Raw genomic sequence first — 18,591 nt, 5'->3', positions numbered from 1 at the left:
AAAGTTTAACCATGAAATCTCTGCTGTCAACTCTTTAAAAACTTCTAGTTCAAGGGATCTTTGAGATACTGACCATATACCATTATGGTAGGTTCGTTTTTCTAAAAACTTAACCCTATCAGTGCATATCAGCTCGTATCAAGAAACTGGGCTAATAATAAAACTGATATCAGCAGATGAAAATAGATAAACTGATAAAATACAGATATCCGCCAATATGGATTGTTACAAAGCTGGTACAAATGAAAATAGATAAACTAAGAATTTTGTGTCAGTACTAACTGATACAGATATGCATGTGCCAAATACAACGCCGATACATCAAACCATGGTTCAGTATATATAGGTCGACACGAACTTGAGTCATTTGATCATAGGAGTTACAAAGTATCTAGAAATTCGTACAGGGGTGTCGTATCGACACCAACTGAGTGATCACTTGATTTTTACACATTAGAAGACACCAACTGAGTGATCACTTTATTTTTACTCATTAGAAGACACCAACTTGATATATATGGGTTAAATTAAACTAAAAACATGGAAAACAAAATTTAAGGTAACCCGACCCCGACATCCAGTATAAATGTGTGTCAAGAAGTTGCAAACTGAGCTTCATAATAGTTTTTACCTCTCTCTGTCAAACTAAAACCAAAGAAATATATATCACAACCATGGTGATCTACTCAAAACCATTCCTATTAGAACAAAACTCTTCAGCCATAAGAACTTTCAAACACCAACATAGACAAAAGATTTGCATTTCCAGTGGTATTCCAGTAGTTGATATGTCAAATCCTAATGCGAAAACCTTTATTGTCAAAGCTTGTGAAGAACACGGGTTCTTTAAAGTCGTTAACCATGGCATACTCACCGAACTAATGAGTATACTAGAATCTGAAGCTGTTAAGTTTTTCTCTTTACCTCAATTAGAGAAAGACAAAGCTGGTCCGGCTAATCCATTTGGTTACGGGAGAAAAAATATTGGTCCAAATAGTGATATGGGCTGGATTGAATACCTTCTCTTTACAACAAATCTTGATTCTACCTCACTTTGCCAAAGCACAGTAGTCCCACATCACTAGTTTCCGCATAATTAATTTAAATATAATATGGAAGGGCCGCTTCACTCATTGCCAATTGGTTTTGAGTTGGATGCCCATATTCTAACATGGTATCAGAGCTAGGCCCGTACGCGGGGTGCAGATCCAATTTTGGTCGTGACCGAATTTGTCACGTGTGCACCCATGACCGAATAACTGGTCACTCGTATGACCTATACGTGGAGTGGACCGTGACCGAATGTCACCTGCACATCCATGACCCACACGTGCGTAGGTCCACGTGTTAGGCCGAATGACTATCTTTACACGTGAGGGAGGATGTGAAAGGACAATAGTCTCACATCACTAGTTTTCGTCCATATTCTAACACTCTTCTATAGTATTCAGTTCATCAAGAGAAAATCTGGATTCTTCCAGGTAACAAATTGTCCACTAACTTTCAAATTATATATATCCACTGTTAGAAGTTTCCGAACTATTATCTAAATACCTTTTAATTTTTCTTCTCTACATGTGTTAGGCCAAATGACTAGCTTTACATGTGAGGGAGGGTGTGAAATAACAATAGTCCCACATCACTAGTTTCCGCCCATATTCTAACACTCTTCTGTAGTATTCGGTTCATCAAGAGAAAATCTGGATTCTTCCAGGTAACAAATTGTCCACTAACTTTCAAATTATGTGTATTTACTGTTAAAAGTTTCCAGATTATTATCTAAATACCTCTTAATTTTTCTTCTTCACTAAAAGTATCACCGAGGGATATGTTTCAAGGTTTAGTGAAACTTAATTAGTATTCCTTTAAAGCATGAAGCTTAATAACTAGCACTTTCTCAAAGCGGGAAAAACCTGTGCCCCATGTTGAACTGACTTTGAAAAAGTAAGGTTATTGACAACAAATTTGGCATACCAAAACTTGTAAGTTTAATTAACCGACCGATGCCCTAACAGATTTATTGTGCTATTACTATGTGTATTGAAAATTCGAAAATAACACTTATAAATAATATAGTACCTTTATAGGAATATTTTTAAGAATTCCATACAATGAGTGGTATTTTTAGCATCAGTGAAGAACCTGGCATTCCAAGTTCTTAGGTCGTGTTTGGTAGCCTTGATGTCCTAATCTAGGTTGGGTTATCCCTTAAATAACCGTATATTGTGTTTGTGTAGGTGTTTATTCCATGTCAAGATAAGAATAGTGTATCCTACCTAGATTTTAGGAGGCTAAAAAGGTGGGGTTTTGGTGTTCCATGTAAAACCTGGAATACCTTAATCCTTTCGTGGATTAAACAGTTATTTTTATAAATACTTTTTTTATTTAAATTTTTCTTATGTTCAAAACCTTAAATTTATATGGTGTAGTTATTTATTTATTTTTTAATTAATTAATTTAGCTTGCATACAAGTCTGTTGACAAACAACATACTGCATTAACCTAATGTGGAAAACAAGCACCATTTAAAATAATCATTGCCATGATAGTCTTGGACAAACCTAGGAATACCTAACCTGGATAACGTTTTTCATATCCAAGTTGCCAAACAGACCCTTAGATTACTAGCTGATGGTTTAATGATAAAACAAAGAAATATATTTAGCAGACTACTAGAAGATGAAGAAAGTGACTCTATTTTTCGTATAAATCATTACCCTCCATGTCCAAATCATACAAGAGATATGGTTGGATTTGGAGCACATACAGACCTCAAGTAATATCATTGTTGAGATCAAACAACATAACTGGCCTTCAAATTGCTAATACAAATGGGTCCTGGATTCTTGTTCCACCTGATCAAAATTCCTTTTTCATTATTTTTGGTGATATGTTACAGGTAAAAAAAAACTACAGGGTACCAAATTTCATGAAATGTAACTGAATCTATTTAAAAGAAAACAATCGTCACCATTAGATCCACGGGATTGTTAACACCACACAAAATTTTGGTACACCTGTGGCAGCAATGTTGAGTAAATTTTTATTTTTTATTATTTTGAAGTTGTACTAAGAGCATGTTTTGGTAATTTTATGCGAGTTTTTTATTTATCTTTGTGTGCAGGTAATGAGTGATGGGAGATTCAAAAGTGTGAAACATAGGGTGATCCAGAATAGTATGGAATCTAGGGTGTCAATGATATATTTTGGAGGGAATAGCACCATTACCATCACTGTTGGCAGAAGGAGAAGACAGTTTGTATAAAGAGTTCACATGGTCTGAATACAAAAGCTCTGCTTATAAATCAAGATTGGCTGACAACAGGCTTTGCAACTTTGAGAAACAACTTGGTTTCATGAAGAACAATGAACTCTTAATTAACCAAAAAGCTACAATAAGTAGTATACGAGTGGAGCTGATCCTGAGGCAGTGCGACGTGTGGGACCGCGCAAGGCCGGCTCTCCTAGGGCCTTTTTTCCCTCCCTAGGTCGCGCACCCCCCTCCCCCAAAACTCGGCATGATCTAGCCCAATCACTTGGCTAAATCATTTCTAAGCTGCAGTACAACATGGTATTTCGATCCCTATGGATTATCGAGAGATTAGATATGTAATAGATTGCGAAAGCTTTTCAAATTGTTCTACCTTTTTCCTCAAACTACAAGGACTGCAAAGTACAGATGATAATAACTTACTATTAATCACTAATTAGTGATTTCACAGTCCGCATAAAAGTGGTATTTGTTGTGTGCTATATCCACCATCAATAACAAGGGTAATTCCAACACTGCATTTTTGGACATTGTTTAAGCATTCGATTCGAAATTTCTCCAGCGAAAAACGAAGCAAGAATATGAGTGAAGATTATGCAACCTTTCTTAACTGAAACCATAACCCTTGCACCATGTTTAGCAGCCGATAATGCACCAACAACACCGTCAAAAGGAAACTGTAAAGTTCACCCCTCCATGGTGCTTGAACTCATGACCAGACCAATCAGGTTAAGAGCCTTGGGCTCTACCAACTGAGCTAGACGGGCAACTGTTCGGCCACAGGTCACACCACATCCACGGGCTTAAAATAGCTACTATGGAATCTGATTCTCGGGACAAAAACATCTTTACTTTGTTCCATATTTCTTGAATAAAACGCCATAAAATAAGCCTAAAATAATATGCAACAGTAGGATCAACATCCAACAACTTAATAGTAGATAATAACTTTCAATCAGTCACTGATTAGTGATTTCAAATTCTTGCTAAAAGTAGGATTTGTTGTGCTATATCCACCATCAATTACAAGGTTAAGACCGCTTACATACTTAGACTCATCACTGCTCAAATACACCGCTGCTTCCGCCACATCGTCTGTTTTCAGGATCCTCCCTTTCAAGTTCGCCGACTCATGAACCACCTTCTCCAAATTGTCTGCTTCTATTCCACCACCACCACTCACCATTGGAGTGACAATCACAAATGGAGTAATACAATTGACTCTGATCCCAGATTCTCCTAATTCAACACACAAATTCTTAGTTAGACCCAACACTGCATGTTTGGACATTGTGTAAGCATTCGAAGTTTCTCCAGCGACAACCGAAGCAAGAATAGCAAGTGAAGATTATGCAACCTTTCTTAGATGGAACCATAACTTTTGCAGCATGTTTAGCAGCCAAGAATGCACCAAAAACATTGACATTAAACACTCTCTGTAGATCCTCCAGAGTACCATCTACTACGGATTTACCATGTCCGTCACCAAGGATCCCAGCGTTGCTGTACATAATATCAAGCTTGTCGTACTTCTCAATCGTTTTATCTACCGCATTTTGTATGTCCGTCTCTTTTGTGACGTCGCAGTAGACATAATATGACATCATGTCAACAGAATCTTGAGATAAATCGGATAGACCGAGAGCATTTTGAATGTCCGCAATGACAACCTTAGCTCCATGGCGACCGAACAATTTCGCGGTAGTTGTTCCGATTCCAGTATCACCACCGATACCAATGGAACCACCCATTATGATTTCTACCTTATCTTGTAACCTCTTACCCAAGGGGATCACTTCAGATGTGGAACCATCCATCTTCTAACAGAAGGAGAGAGATCTAATGCAGATTTATGCAGTTAGTGATTGATCAATGATCTAAGAATCTAAGATCCAATTTCACAGTTAACATGATTCAAAGTAAGTGTTGGTTAAACTTCAACATAGAAGTCACTAACAAGCTGGTTAGGACAAGATTAGGAAGTTGATGTAATCCTAAGGGAATTAGAAGTCATCTAGTTCTAAGAAAAGGAAAGACATGTAATAAGGTAATAGGACTAGGAAAAAGAATTCATAGTTCTATATATATATGATCACCAAAGTTGTGGTTGATCATATGAGCAAGATTAGAGCTTGTGTTTAGTTTTGAGAGATTTTCTAAACATCAATAAAGAGAATTGTCTTTATATAAGCTAAGTTTCATCTTGCAGTTGCCATTAGTAAGAATATGTATACTGAATGAATAGAAAGGTCAAACTGCTAAATTATGATTTCTGTTTTCTTGAGTTATCAAACAAAGTGCATATATCCCATCCCACGAGATAGATTGGATTCTTTTTTCTTGCCCAATTTTCGAGAATGAATCTAAAATAATTACAAGTAGCTAACCGACAAAAGAAATACCTCCTCCGCCCTATAGAATTTGCCAAGGAATCTAGGTAAGTGAGACTCTAGGGTGCATGGACACGTCGAGAAAGATGTTTTGATAGCATCTGACACACGATCGAATAAGACACCTTCCAGACACTTATCCGATACGTGATGGGCATCCTACATCACTTGTTTAGTAAGACGTTTCATGAACATTGGTTAGACATCTTTGGGCACACTATAAATGATTCACATTTGTTTGAAAATCTAAATAAACTAAATGTAATGCTAATTTATTACAACTTCCCTTTTAGATATCTTGATAAAATAAGCTCTTACGTTGAACAATGATGAAACCCTCGTTTTCTATTGGTTGGAATATGCCTTTTCTAATCACAAAATTGGTTAAAAAGACCAAAATCAATAATTCATGGGTGAAAAATACATCTAGGTTTTGATACTGTTTAAATGGACAAAAATGTTAAAATAGCCAGGATGTAAATAGTTTCATCCTACCCATTTTCAAATACTTTTTCTTATTTTAAATTACATCAGGATGCATCCAGTTTCATCCTCGCTATTTTTTAAGTTTAAGCCAGGATGAATCCAGTTTCATCCTTGTTATCGTTTTTTTGTCCATTTCACCCGTAACAATTTTTAATCTTCCATTAGAACCATGTTTTGGACAAATGACCCATTTTCCGTTTTCTAATCTAGAAGCTATATATGGTGAGGACACTTGGCTTAACTCTATTAGTCGGTATATTAAAAATTGGTTACACTTTGTTTACAACAAGTATTTAAGTGTCCGTTAATAACGTCGTCTATAAAAAGGAAAGTGGACAACACTTCCGTGAGAGTTTTAATCTAATTAATTTCCTTACGTCGTGTTTACACCAAAGTCGTACGGCTTCATGAATATCTTTTCACATAGTCGTTGGATTACCTTCAAATTTTATTATGTTTGGAGAAACCTATTGGTGAATCCTCTGTGAAATTTTCATCATCGTCGCGCATTGTCACGATTATTTCCTGATCACTACTGTTGAATGATAAAATTTCCAATTTTAGGGATAATATTGTCTTTGGGCCTATATGCTAACAATTTCAAGTATGTTATCAATGGGCCTCAGTATTTCATATATAATGGACCATATATGTGCATTTTTATTAATCATGACCTAGTCAACCCAATGGATCTGGCCTTGACCAAACAGTTAACCGGGATTTGACTAAACCAACTAGATCTGAATTTGATCTTTTGTACTGACAAGTACTTGAACGTCATTAAAGAGTTTCTGATACAGAAGTCATTTTTGTCTATAAAGGCTATATTTCAATCATAAAAACCTTCATCCAATGACGATGCGTTGTTCAAAACACGAAGGCACTACGTTTCAAAGGCGACATATTGACTTTTCAGATTATGTAATGCTCTGAATGAAATTATTTGAAGCGTTCATGATAATTTTCCTCAAGTTAGAATGTTCATTGGTATGGGATCTACTTGTTAGACTATAAAATAGTCAATAACTTCAACAATGATATGTTGCAAATTAGCACCTCAACATTTGTGGAAAGAAATTTATAAAAGGTGATATGAGTCAGAAAAATCTTTCTATTTTTACAAGTTGCTTGAAATTCGAATTCGAGATGAAAATATAGGAAAAGCTCGATCAGACACCGAGCTTGTGGTATATTATTCCACCAGTTTACATATGTCCAAAGTTGTCAGGCAATTTAACAAGGATATGCATCCTACTAGCACTCCCATGATAAGTTAAAGTTCAAATGTTAGAAAATGACCATTTTATCTAAAGGAATAATTTGAAGATGTGCTAGGAGATGATATTCCCATATCTAAGTGCAATAGACGCATTTTTGTACTTAGCATAATGTACTCGACCAAATATTTCATCCTCGGTGAACTTATTATCTAGATATATCTTAGCACTGATGCAGTGTCTTTAAAACGATACAATGAATGTAATCATATACTTAAAAAGGAACAATAAACATGAGTTTTTTTTTATCCCTGCAAAGATATAAAGAAGACTTTTAAAGGAAGTGAAATCTAAAAGTTGTTGATTATGAAGGTACAATAATCTTCAGGGGAAGACATGACTGACTTATTTATTAAGTCACCCGATTATATTCACTTTCGGAAGGCACATGGCTAAAGAAATTGTCTGGAAACTCCTCTGAATGGAATCATGAGGAGATGCAGAAAACAGGGGGGGAGGGGATCCAAGGATATGATGTCGACATATTTGACTCGAAATGTGAAGTTGTGTTCTACTATTTTTCATTTCGATTCAGATTATTTTTCCCTAAGGTTTTTGTAACTGGACAAGTTTAGTGAGGCAACCATTAACGCACCAAATACATGATAAATGATGAAGACCTAAAGATCACATTGATATAATTGTTCAAAAAATGAAACTCGATAGTTTGTCAAGTGAAACCACTGTCAGAAATAAAAATTGTTTATTTATGAAATTTCTAATGTTATGATATAAATACCCTGCATTTTTCTTGCCAAATCTTATAGCAAATATGGGATTGGATTTATTAACAACTAAATTTAGCCGAATTTGAGACTCTAAAATGCTTTTAGATAATTGATAGTCTTATATGAAGATTTTGTTCTTTTTCATAATAATATGGTAACAGATAATAGTGGTTTTCCAAAAATATAAAATCACATATATCTAGATTTAATATTATTTCTATTATGGCATATATGTAGGTTTCCCAGTTTGGTGTCTATATATAAAGCTAAGAGAAGCCAAATCCTATAGTTTTAATGATGTGTCTGCCGTTTTGCTTTGTTGGGTTTTTTCTTACTTGCGATTTGTCCGTCCGATCTACTTTCACTGTTTGTTTTGTAGGTACCCTTGCAGATCTGCATATCAAACATAGCAAGCAATAAAGGTATAAAAAACTCATTGTGCCAACATTGTTGTGATATCAAATAGTGCTATATCAAATGGTTAGTTTTGGTTGATGGCGGTCATCATAACAATAACGTAATACTAACTCCGTATTTTGATTTTTGTGGTTTTTAGTTTTGATTTTCTTAGTGATGCCTACGGTGTGTGTCACTGTATATCATTTTTTCTTATTTTCTTAGTGGTGCACGATTTATTTGTTATTTTTTGCAGCTTCGGATAAAAAAGAAGGTAACTAATACTAACATAGCTAACACAGTTTTGATTTTCAGAATTTTATTTTTTATTATATTCATTGTTTAGTTTTTGTTGGTGCAATACGCGGATTCAATATCAATTTTTTTTTTTGATATATTGGTTTGTTATGGTAGTGTGGTATGTGAATATATGCAAGATGATAAGTATTTCTTTGGTGAAGGGTATATCATTGTCATAGAAAGAACCTAAACAACGGTATTACTACTGCTCATTGTGACGTCAATTGCAAGGATTGATTTCTTTTTAGCATTTTTATCTCTTATTTTAAGGGATTAGTTTTCGAAATCCATTAATCGTAAGGATTGATTTCTTTTTATACACAGAGACTCTACAGCAGTATTTATTTTTTGGTTGAAAAAGTCGTGCTGATAGAGAAGTTAATGCGGGTATTAGGTTCACAGTTCCGTTCTCTATAATCTCTCAAAATTGAGTCCATTATATGTTTCTAGCTAAGGTTCCATTTCCTTGCGCTGTTATCATTCATATGACCAGTCATAATTGAATTGTGTTATTGTTTTTATGTCTAATCTTTAGTGTTCTAAGAGGCGTTTGTGATTAGACATGTAAATACCACATCGGTTTCAGTTAGAAAGACCAACAACAATTAAAATAAAGAACAACAAAACATGTCTAATCTGTAGCGCCTAATTGTGTTATTAAATGTTTATTATGTTTTTATTGTCCATAACCTTTTTCTTTTTTTTGGTGCAGGAAAGACAGAATTGGTGGGGGAAGTGGCATCATTCGCGCTGCAATAACCTCGAATTACCATTGGTTCAAAAGACAAAAAAAAAGTTGAACTTTCAATCTCTTTGGTTATTAACCTTGCACCTGTAATGATAACCGAAAAAAGTGACGAATGGGATTGGAACACGAATGGGATTAGTATATTAATTTGCCTCATTTTGTAGCATGAAGAGTCCTATATATACAAGTAGTACTATCCAGTAATCATTGCGATGAAATCATTTGGACGGTTGTCGGTCCATTTCAAAGTTTAAAACTTGAAGAGACTTTTTTGAGAAGTAAGCAACATACCTTGAGGTGCTTCCTATTTATTTAGCACGATCACTCCAAAGGTCCATTATAAAATGAACCAATGGTTATAGTAATCAAAAGCTACTCCACGGGCCAGGAGCTTTTGTCTGCATCATCAGCCACAAATGCAAGTTATATTGGCTTGCTCACTCTTGGAGGCTCATCTTAAGCATATATATCATCGTCTTCACATGTGGTGTGTAGAAGCTTTACACCCTTGTGCATCGTCTTCACGCATGGTGTGCAAAAGATTTACACCCTTATATGCTACTGTAAATTCGTTTTTGCCACCAAGTTAAAATTTTGACCACATTAAATTTTCAATTTTGGTAGTCAATTACCCATTGGATCCAGATAAATTAAAATTTTACATAATATGCTTCGAAAACAAAGAAAAAAAATCATTTCCCCACCGGTTCGACATTGTTTGCTTTAATTTTACATTAAACAGTATGGGAAGGCATGGGGTATTGACAGAGCCTGTCGATGAAACCCGGAAAAGGTGGAGAAAGTATAGTAATTATGTGCTGATTATAAGCACATAATATACATATTATTACTAAGTCGACATATCAACTAAATATTAATTGTTACCAAGTTAATAAGTATGGTAACCATATTATTACCAAGTTTTTTACTTGGAGAAAACAGTAACAACGTAACAACAATTATTGGCGTTGTACAGTAACAACGTAACAACAAATATTGGCGTTGTTTCACACTAATCTTACAATTTTGTTAGGTGAATTTGTATTTCTTAAAGTAAGAGTGAGTTTAAATTTTTTTAAGCTAATTTTGTTAAGAATGAAACAACCACGTATGAAATATCAGGATAAATCAGATGATACTCTATGTAATACATACATGAGAATAAATAATCAAATCTTTTGAAGGTTTGTGTTTTGGTTCCTACACTCACAGTTGCTGTAAGCCCTCTAATTTGGTTACATGTATTACCCTAATTTCAGTTTTGCATGAAATCTTTATGAAAAATTGGTTAACCTTTTAAGAATTTTGAATTCTGACTTTGGCAACATATTATTTTCCCCCTGTACATTCTCCCCACAATCTCAATATGATGTGAAATTATCTTCGTTTTTTCCGTGTGATTAGTTTAAATTGTGAGCTGCAACATCTGCAATAGCCTTGGAGAAAGATCTAAAAAAAGAAATTCCCAGCATGAATCTTATATTTCATAAGAGAGAAACCGACCAATACATCGTACGGGTGAAAAACTAGTAATTGTTCAACTAATGAACCTCGATAGTTTGTCAAGTGAAATCACTGTCAGAATCAGCACAACAAAGCAAGGATTGCATCCTAAAATACGGTAAGAATTAACATGCGAATAGACCCGCTCTCTTTAATTTAAAAATAAGAACAATCATTTTGATAATGTGTATGATGTATCATCATTCCATGCAACACAGGTGAGACTCGAATCTTGGACACTCAAGGCACACAAAAAAAACAACTTCGAACGCCCACCGTGGGGCTCGAACCCACGACCACAAGGTTAAGAGCCTTGCGCTCTACCAACTGAGCTAGACGGGCAACTGGTATCATAGGCAACATCATATCTGAAATTAGAAATTGTTGATCTCTTAATGATTTTACTCACCTTTCGCATGGGAGAAAAAAAGTAAAATAATATGCTGCTACTCCAGACTAGGACCTCATAGTCATCATAATGGGATAGGGAACAGAGTTGTGGAACTTCAACTAACACATGCAACTACTAGTGGAACACCATTTTTAAGTGTTTCTTCTTTTGTTTGAACCTAGCTATGAGCTATGCACGTTTAGATAATTGACACTTGGGTATGAGAAGCAGTTACAAGTCTAGGAACATGAGTCACTGAAGGACTAACTTTACTTTTAATAGTTGTTGGGTGGACATATTTCCCATCTAACCAGCCTGGTTCCATGGGCTAATTCAAATTGTTTAATCACTAAACCCTTTTGTTTTCCTGGTAAAAATCAATAAACCTACTAGATCTACCCTCACATACACCTACTGAGAGCTAATTGGGTCTGGTTCCACATGCTTTGCATTAAGAGGCAAAAGTCACAAGGCAGTCATTGAACAGAGATACGAAGCCGGTGATCTGAAACTGAGGAACCTGTTTCAGGTCTTGGCTCACAACCCCACTTTTGGTTATGCATGTAGCTTGAATTCTGCTTTGTGCTCCAAATCTTAATCTAAAATCAGTCACTGTGACCTATAATTTGCATATGACCCACAAAGAAAATCTCGAACTCAAAATCTCCTTTACTGCTGAACATTTGTATTTGTTGTTCAAATTGTGTACGGCAGCTTTCACTGTGGCGTAAAATTTACCTCATGATCCTGACTTTGCATATAACCAAACCAAAAAAACCCAATTTTAGGGTTAATAATGTATTTGGGCCTGTACGCTAATAATTTCAAGTATATTTTCAACGGGCCTGAGTAGTTCATATATAATGGATCATATATGCGTCATTTTATTAACCATGACCTAGTCAACTCAAACGATTGGGCCTTGACCAAACAGTTAACCGGGTTTTGACTAAACCAATTAGGTTTGAATTTGATTTTTTGGACTCACAAGTACTTGAACATCATTAAAGAATCTCTGATACAGAAGTCATTTTTGTCTACAAAGGCTATATTTTAATCATAAAAACATTCAACCAATGACGATGCATTGTTCAAAAGATGAAGGCACTATGTTTCGAAGGCGACATATTAACTATTTATATTATGTAATGCTCTGAATAAAATTATTTGAAGCATTCATGATATTTTTCCCCAAGTTTGAATGTTCCGTGGTATAGACTCTACTTGTTAGACTATAAAACAGTCAATAACTTCAACAATGACATGTTGCAAATTAGCACCTCAGCTTTTGTGGAAAGAATTTACAAAAGGTGATATGAGTCAAAAAAATCTTTCCATTTTTACAAGTTTTATGAAATTCGAATTTGAGATGAAAATATGAGAAAAACTCGATCAGACACCGAGCTTGTGGTATATTATTCACCAGTTTGCATATGTCCAAAGTTGTCAGGCAATTTAACAAGGACATGCATCCTGCTAGCACTCACATGATAAGTTAAGGTTCAACTGTAAGTAAATGACCACTTCATCTAAAGGAAGATGGTGAAGATGTGTTAGAAGATGATATTCTCCTATCTAAGTGCAATGGACGCATTGTCGTACTTAGCATAATGTACTCGACCAAATATTTCATCCTCGATGAACTTATTAGCTAGATATAGTTTAGCGCTAACACAGTGTCTTTGAAACGGTATAATGAATGTAATCATATACTTTAAAGGAACAATTGACATGAGTTTGTTTTATCCCTGCAAAGACATAAAGAGGACTTCTAAAGAAAGTGCAATCTAAAAGTTCTGGATTATGAAGGTACAATAATCTTCAGGGGGGACATGAGTGACTTATTTATTAAGTCATTGACTAAATTCACTTTCGGCAAGTATATGACAAAAGAAACTGTCTGAAACTCCTTTGAATGGAATCAGGGGGAGATGCCGAAAGAAGGGGGAGGATCCAAAGATATGATGTCGACATATTTGACTCCGAAATGTGAAGTTGTATTGTACTATTCTTCCTTTCGATTGAGATTATTTTTTCCCGGAGTTTTTGTAACTCGACAAGGTTTTTAGTGAGGCAACCATTACCACACCAACTATATGATAAACGATGAAGACCTAAAGATAGTATTGATATAATTGTCAAGAAACCACTGTCAGAATCAACAAAAGAAAGCAAGGATTGCATCGCAACAGTTTTCAGCACAAGTCAACTAGCTAGCATTGATACTACTATTGCGTATCAATACTGGGTTTTCTTCAATCACCTATAAAACGTAGAAAATATGAAAGACATATTTTTGAACTTATCGTATTGTACTCTTTTCCCTTCATCATTCGCACTGGAATTTTTGTTTCCAAGGTTTTAACGAGGCAACATATGGGAACAGTAAGAGTTCATATTCTTTTGTCTTCCATATTCAATTTCTACTTCAACAATGTTATTAATTTTATTTAATAAGTAGTCAAGACTATTAAGTATTTAAAAAGGTGTAAAAATGAAGGAGGGCTAATTTTTACACTATCTCACACTTTAGAAGCCGTTTGTTGGACAAAATCTACACGATAAAGGATTTGAGACCACTATTTTGAGGATATCTTCTCTTAAGAGCAACTGCAATGGACGAGTAAACCCAAATTTTCAGTCGAGTGGGCTGGCGTTGTGGGACGGACCATCGATCAAAATTTGATCAAAGAGTAAAATCCAGACCAAATTTGGTCTGCGATCAAGACCAAATCCAAATATAGTCGGGCGTTGATATAATCTCCGCTACACATCGGGCGTTGATATAATCTCCGCCATTCATCGGGCGTTGATATAATGTCCGCTACACAAGGGGCGTTGATATAATGTACGCCTGAAACGGGGCGTTGATATAATGTACGCCCGATGGGGCGTTGGTAAAGATAACGCGCGAAATGGGGCGTTCATATACTTAACGCCCCACTTTCACAATTTACTCAACTTGCATGGGGCGGGCTTTATACCTCCGCCCCATTTATTTTTTTTTTGTTTCTGAAGCGTATACTATACCAACGCCCCACTCGCGCGTTATCTTTACCAACGCCCCACTCGGGCGCTATCTTTACCAACGCCTGATCCCGGGCGTAATTATTATCAACGCGCGACCAAATATACTCTTTTCCCACTACGCCACATGATGGACTAAACCCAAATTTGATCTTTTTTTTAGTCTTTGGTTATACTCGCACCACTGTGGACGCTCTAAGGCATCAGAAAAACCACTTTAAACGCCCATGGTGGGGCTCGAACCCATGACCACAACTTTAAACGCCCACCATGAGCTAGACGGGCAGCTGGTCTCATTGACAATATCATATTTGAAACTAGATATAACCAACCTAATCAATTAGTTGGGGCCTGACTCTCATATTTGAAATTAGAAACTGTTGGTCTCTTCGTTATTTTATTCATCTTTCCCGTGAAATAAAAAAAGTAAAAAAAAAAAAATGCTGCTGCTCCAGACTAGGACCTTATAGTCATCATATGGGATTGGGAACAGAGTTGTGGAACTTCAACTAACACAACTACTAGTGGAACACCATTTTTAAACGTTTCTTCTTTTGTTTCAACCTAGCTATGAGTTATGCACGTTTAGATAGTTGACCCTTTGGTATGAGAAGCAGTTACGAGTCTAGGAACATGAGTCATTGAAGGACCAGGAGCATTTCATATGGAATGAACAAATTTGGAGTTTGTTCATTTTGCTCCCACTATGAAACGAACAAACATGAAAAATGGATGTTCAAATCAACAAATCTGTTGATTTGAACATCGAGATGGAATAACCAGCGCGCGTCTGTGGTAAGGATGAGCGTTCTTGTCAAAAACGCGGGTGTTAGAAGCAACAACGCACGACCATGCCAAATCCGCCAGCGACATTCTCATTAACATCCGTGACTCTTGGATTCACGCAAGTACAATCCCTGATTATTTTACTAATTTTTAATCCTATTTTATCTCACTCCATCCTATTTTATCTCACCTAAATATTATATTTTATTTTTCATCTTTATCCTACAAAACATTTTATATTAAAAAAATATTAATGGGACCCTAGAAAATCAAATCTGTGCATTTTACCCTGCTTATCGTAATGAAGAAACCCGTTTAACCATCACGTGGCTCAACAAAATTTTGAGTTTGAACATTACCATAGGAATTGACCTAATTAACTTCACTTTTAATAGTTGTTGGTTGGACACATTTCCCATCTAACTCTAGGCTGGTTATATGAACTAAATCACATTGTTTAATCACTAAACCCTTTTGTTTTCCTGGTAAAAAAACAAATCAGTAAACCTGTAATTAAGCCAAATCAGCACATTCAATCCTGTAACAGTGTGATACAAATGCGTACACGCCTTATCATGTCTAATTCTTTTGGCAATTTCAATAATGGTTTGATTAATTTATTGGTGTTAATAAACTGTGATTCATCACTATATACATGAATCTTTGCCAGTCTACATTTAACAGCTGTGTACGTACCGGAGGTTTTTGCAATTTAGTCCAATTAATATTGAAAGGAATAATAAAACTCAGTATGCCACCTGTATTCAGCTTAGCGAGTTGCAAGCACTTTGAATGATAACAATTTTTTACAAAAAAAAAACTGAATCAGAATCAATATCGGAGTACGGACCTCTAGATCGATGTATTTTCATTTGATGAATCGTTCATACATTCAAAATTCTGAATTAGTTACAGCAGTACTCCACAAAGAAAATGAATTTGCATGAAGAAATGCTTGAGCTCCATCACTTGTTCTAGCTATAGTTTCTTCCACAATATGTGACTTGACAGTAAACACGGCCTCCTCCACTTCTCTATGTTGCCCGAATCCATCACAAACACCAAAAACATCACACAAATTTGGATTAAACTCAGGCTCATCGACCATCTTGAAGTAAAAGCCAAAACGACCCAAAATATCCGTCTTCCTACTTGCAACCATCATTGTCCGGTCACCGCCACATCGAATTTCAACGCCGCAATCAAACCGATGTTCACATATCCTCTCACGGCCATTGCCGCCGTGATGCGCCGCGCATGAAATCGATCCGTTCAAACTCACTGTATTGACATGAATTCCATGCAGACTTAATCCATGGACACTTCAGAATAAACCACTATCACTTACTGCTAAAACTGTTAGAAATTGAAATAATTTTAACGTTGAATAATATTTACGGAAATATACGAGCATAGTGGTGTTGTTCGTATAGAGCTCCTAGAACTCTAGTAGTGAAGGTGGAAGCAAGGATTTGTAACTTCGAATTTTCTATTCTATTGAATTTAATCTTCCTGCTTGCTTACAAATGATACATGAAATGCCTATTTATAGGCTTACATAAACGTCATTGGATACTCAAGTTTAATCTAGACTTTTCTTATCTAGAATGTTCTTTACAACATATCTCTAAGTACACTTTCTTGTACAACCGTATGTTCTCTAGTTCTCTCTAGGTTTTTCTTATCTAGAACATTCATTTGACCTTACTTGTCCTAGCAAATTCTAGCCAAGTCTTAACTGATTTTTGGAAACTCTAACTCTAGTATGTTCTAGAGTACTTTTTTTCTACACTTCTTTATAATTATCTAGATCATTGTTGACTATTACAAATTACATGTTCCAACACCCCCTCTTAATTTGTAATTGGCTTAGCGTCCAATTTGTTCTTCACCCAATCTCTTGATAGCTCTTGGCTTCTCTTGCTCGTAGTGTATTCATTTCGGACTTGTAGTCACATTGAAACCAGCTCGCCTTCGTAGTGTCTCCATATCTTGTTTTAGATCTTCTTTGTTGACCTGGCATTTTCGCAGTATGTTCCTTGTAGATTCAGAGCCTCTGTCTTGTGCCAATTATCTCCTTCTCCTTCACGGTTTAGACCGAACTTGACAGTCTTAAATTCAGAGGCTTTTTCCTTCTGTTGATGTTCCTCGCCTTTCACGAAACTTGACCATCGTAGGTTCAGAGGTTCCGCCCACTCAACTTTATGAGTAGAATATTTTTACAGGATGACTCTCATTTTTGCCATCTCTGTTATTTGAGGAGGCATTTCTTTGATGCTCTTCCCTCAAATTTTCTTTAGAAGTGCACTCTTTGGTGCATCTCCTGCGAGGATGGAAACTTCTCTTGTTATTTTTGTTATTTATTTTTCTTTAATGGAAGGAGGTGAAACTTATACATTTCTTACTTGTATTTTATGTTATATGGAGACTTATCATTTCTAAGAACTACTTCAACTTCACGAGCTGCTATGTTCTTTTTATATTTTTCTAAATTTAGAATTGGGTGATAACTAGATTATATTGGGGGTTGTAAAATAAGTAGTGAACTTGGATAGTTGAGACGTACCTTGCGTCTTCTATTGTGCAGAATTATCACCTTCAACTTGTAGCGGAAACTTTAGCGCCCATTTGGATCGAACCCGCTCTGATACCATGTTAGAAATTGAAATAATTTTAACGTTGAATAATATTTACGGAGATATACGAACATAGTGGTGTTTCTCGTATAGAGCTCCTGGAACTCTAGTAGTGAAGGTGGAAGCAAGGATTTGTAACTTCGAATTTTCTCTTCTATTGAATTTAATCTTCTCGCTTGCTTACAAATGATACATGAAATGCCTATTTATAGGCTTACATAAACGTCATTGGATACTCAAGTTTAATCTAGACTTTTCTTATCTAGAATGTTCTTTACAATCCCAAAGTACACTTTCTTGTACAACCGTATGTTCTCTAGTTCTCTCTAGGTTTTTCTTATCTAGAACATTCATTTGACCTTACTTGTCCTAGCAAATTCTAGCCAAGTCTTAACTGATTTTTGGAAACTCTAACTCTAGTATATTCTAGAGTACCTTTTTTTCTACACTTCTTTATAATTATCTAGACCATTGTTGACTATTACAAATTACATGTTCCAACAAAAACTACAAAAAGGATTAACAAAAAACTCTTCATAATTTCTTAATGAGATGAGAAGACTTTCAAGATGAGAATGAGTTTAATGTGCAAAACAAAAAAACTCCCAACTTGTTTAGATTAGACTGTATTGATAAAAACAATGTAATTAAA

At 35.5% G+C, this 18,591-nt stretch overlaps 1 long non-coding RNA gene, 1 other non-coding gene and 2 pseudogenes across 2 annotated transcripts; 1 reads left to right on the top strand and 3 right to left on the bottom strand.

The window, feature by feature from the left end:
- The first annotated feature begins 674 nt into the window (after nt 1-674).
- LOC113326530 lies at nt 675-3,488 on the top strand (annotated as a pseudogene).
- Nucleotides 3,489-4,226: 738 nt separating this feature from the next.
- Nucleotides 4,227-5,088, bottom strand: LOC113326529 (annotated as a pseudogene).
- Nucleotides 5,089-11,368: 6,280 nt separating this feature from the next.
- TRNAK-CUU lies at nt 11,369-11,441 on the bottom strand. Its single transcript has one exon. It is a non-coding gene; the product is annotated as a tRNA-Lys (tRNA).
- A 5,430-nt stretch (nt 11,442-16,871) lies between these two features.
- On the bottom strand, nt 16,872-18,183 carry LOC113326967. Its single transcript, XR_003348642.1, has 2 exons — nt 17,870-18,183; nt 16,872-17,626 (listed from the first exon to the last, which is right to left on the bottom strand). It is a non-coding gene; the product is annotated as an uncharacterized LOC113326967 (long non-coding RNA).
- Between the last annotated feature and the right edge of the window lie 408 nt (nt 18,184-18,591).

Source organism: Papaver somniferum, unplaced genomic scaffold (genome assembly GCF_003573695.1).
Source record: "Papaver somniferum cultivar HN1 unplaced genomic scaffold, ASM357369v1 unplaced-scaffold_10, whole genome shotgun sequence".
Taxonomy (NCBI): domain Eukaryota; kingdom Viridiplantae; phylum Streptophyta; class Magnoliopsida; order Ranunculales; family Papaveraceae; genus Papaver; species Papaver somniferum.
This window is presented reverse-complemented; position numbering and strand designations above follow the sequence as displayed.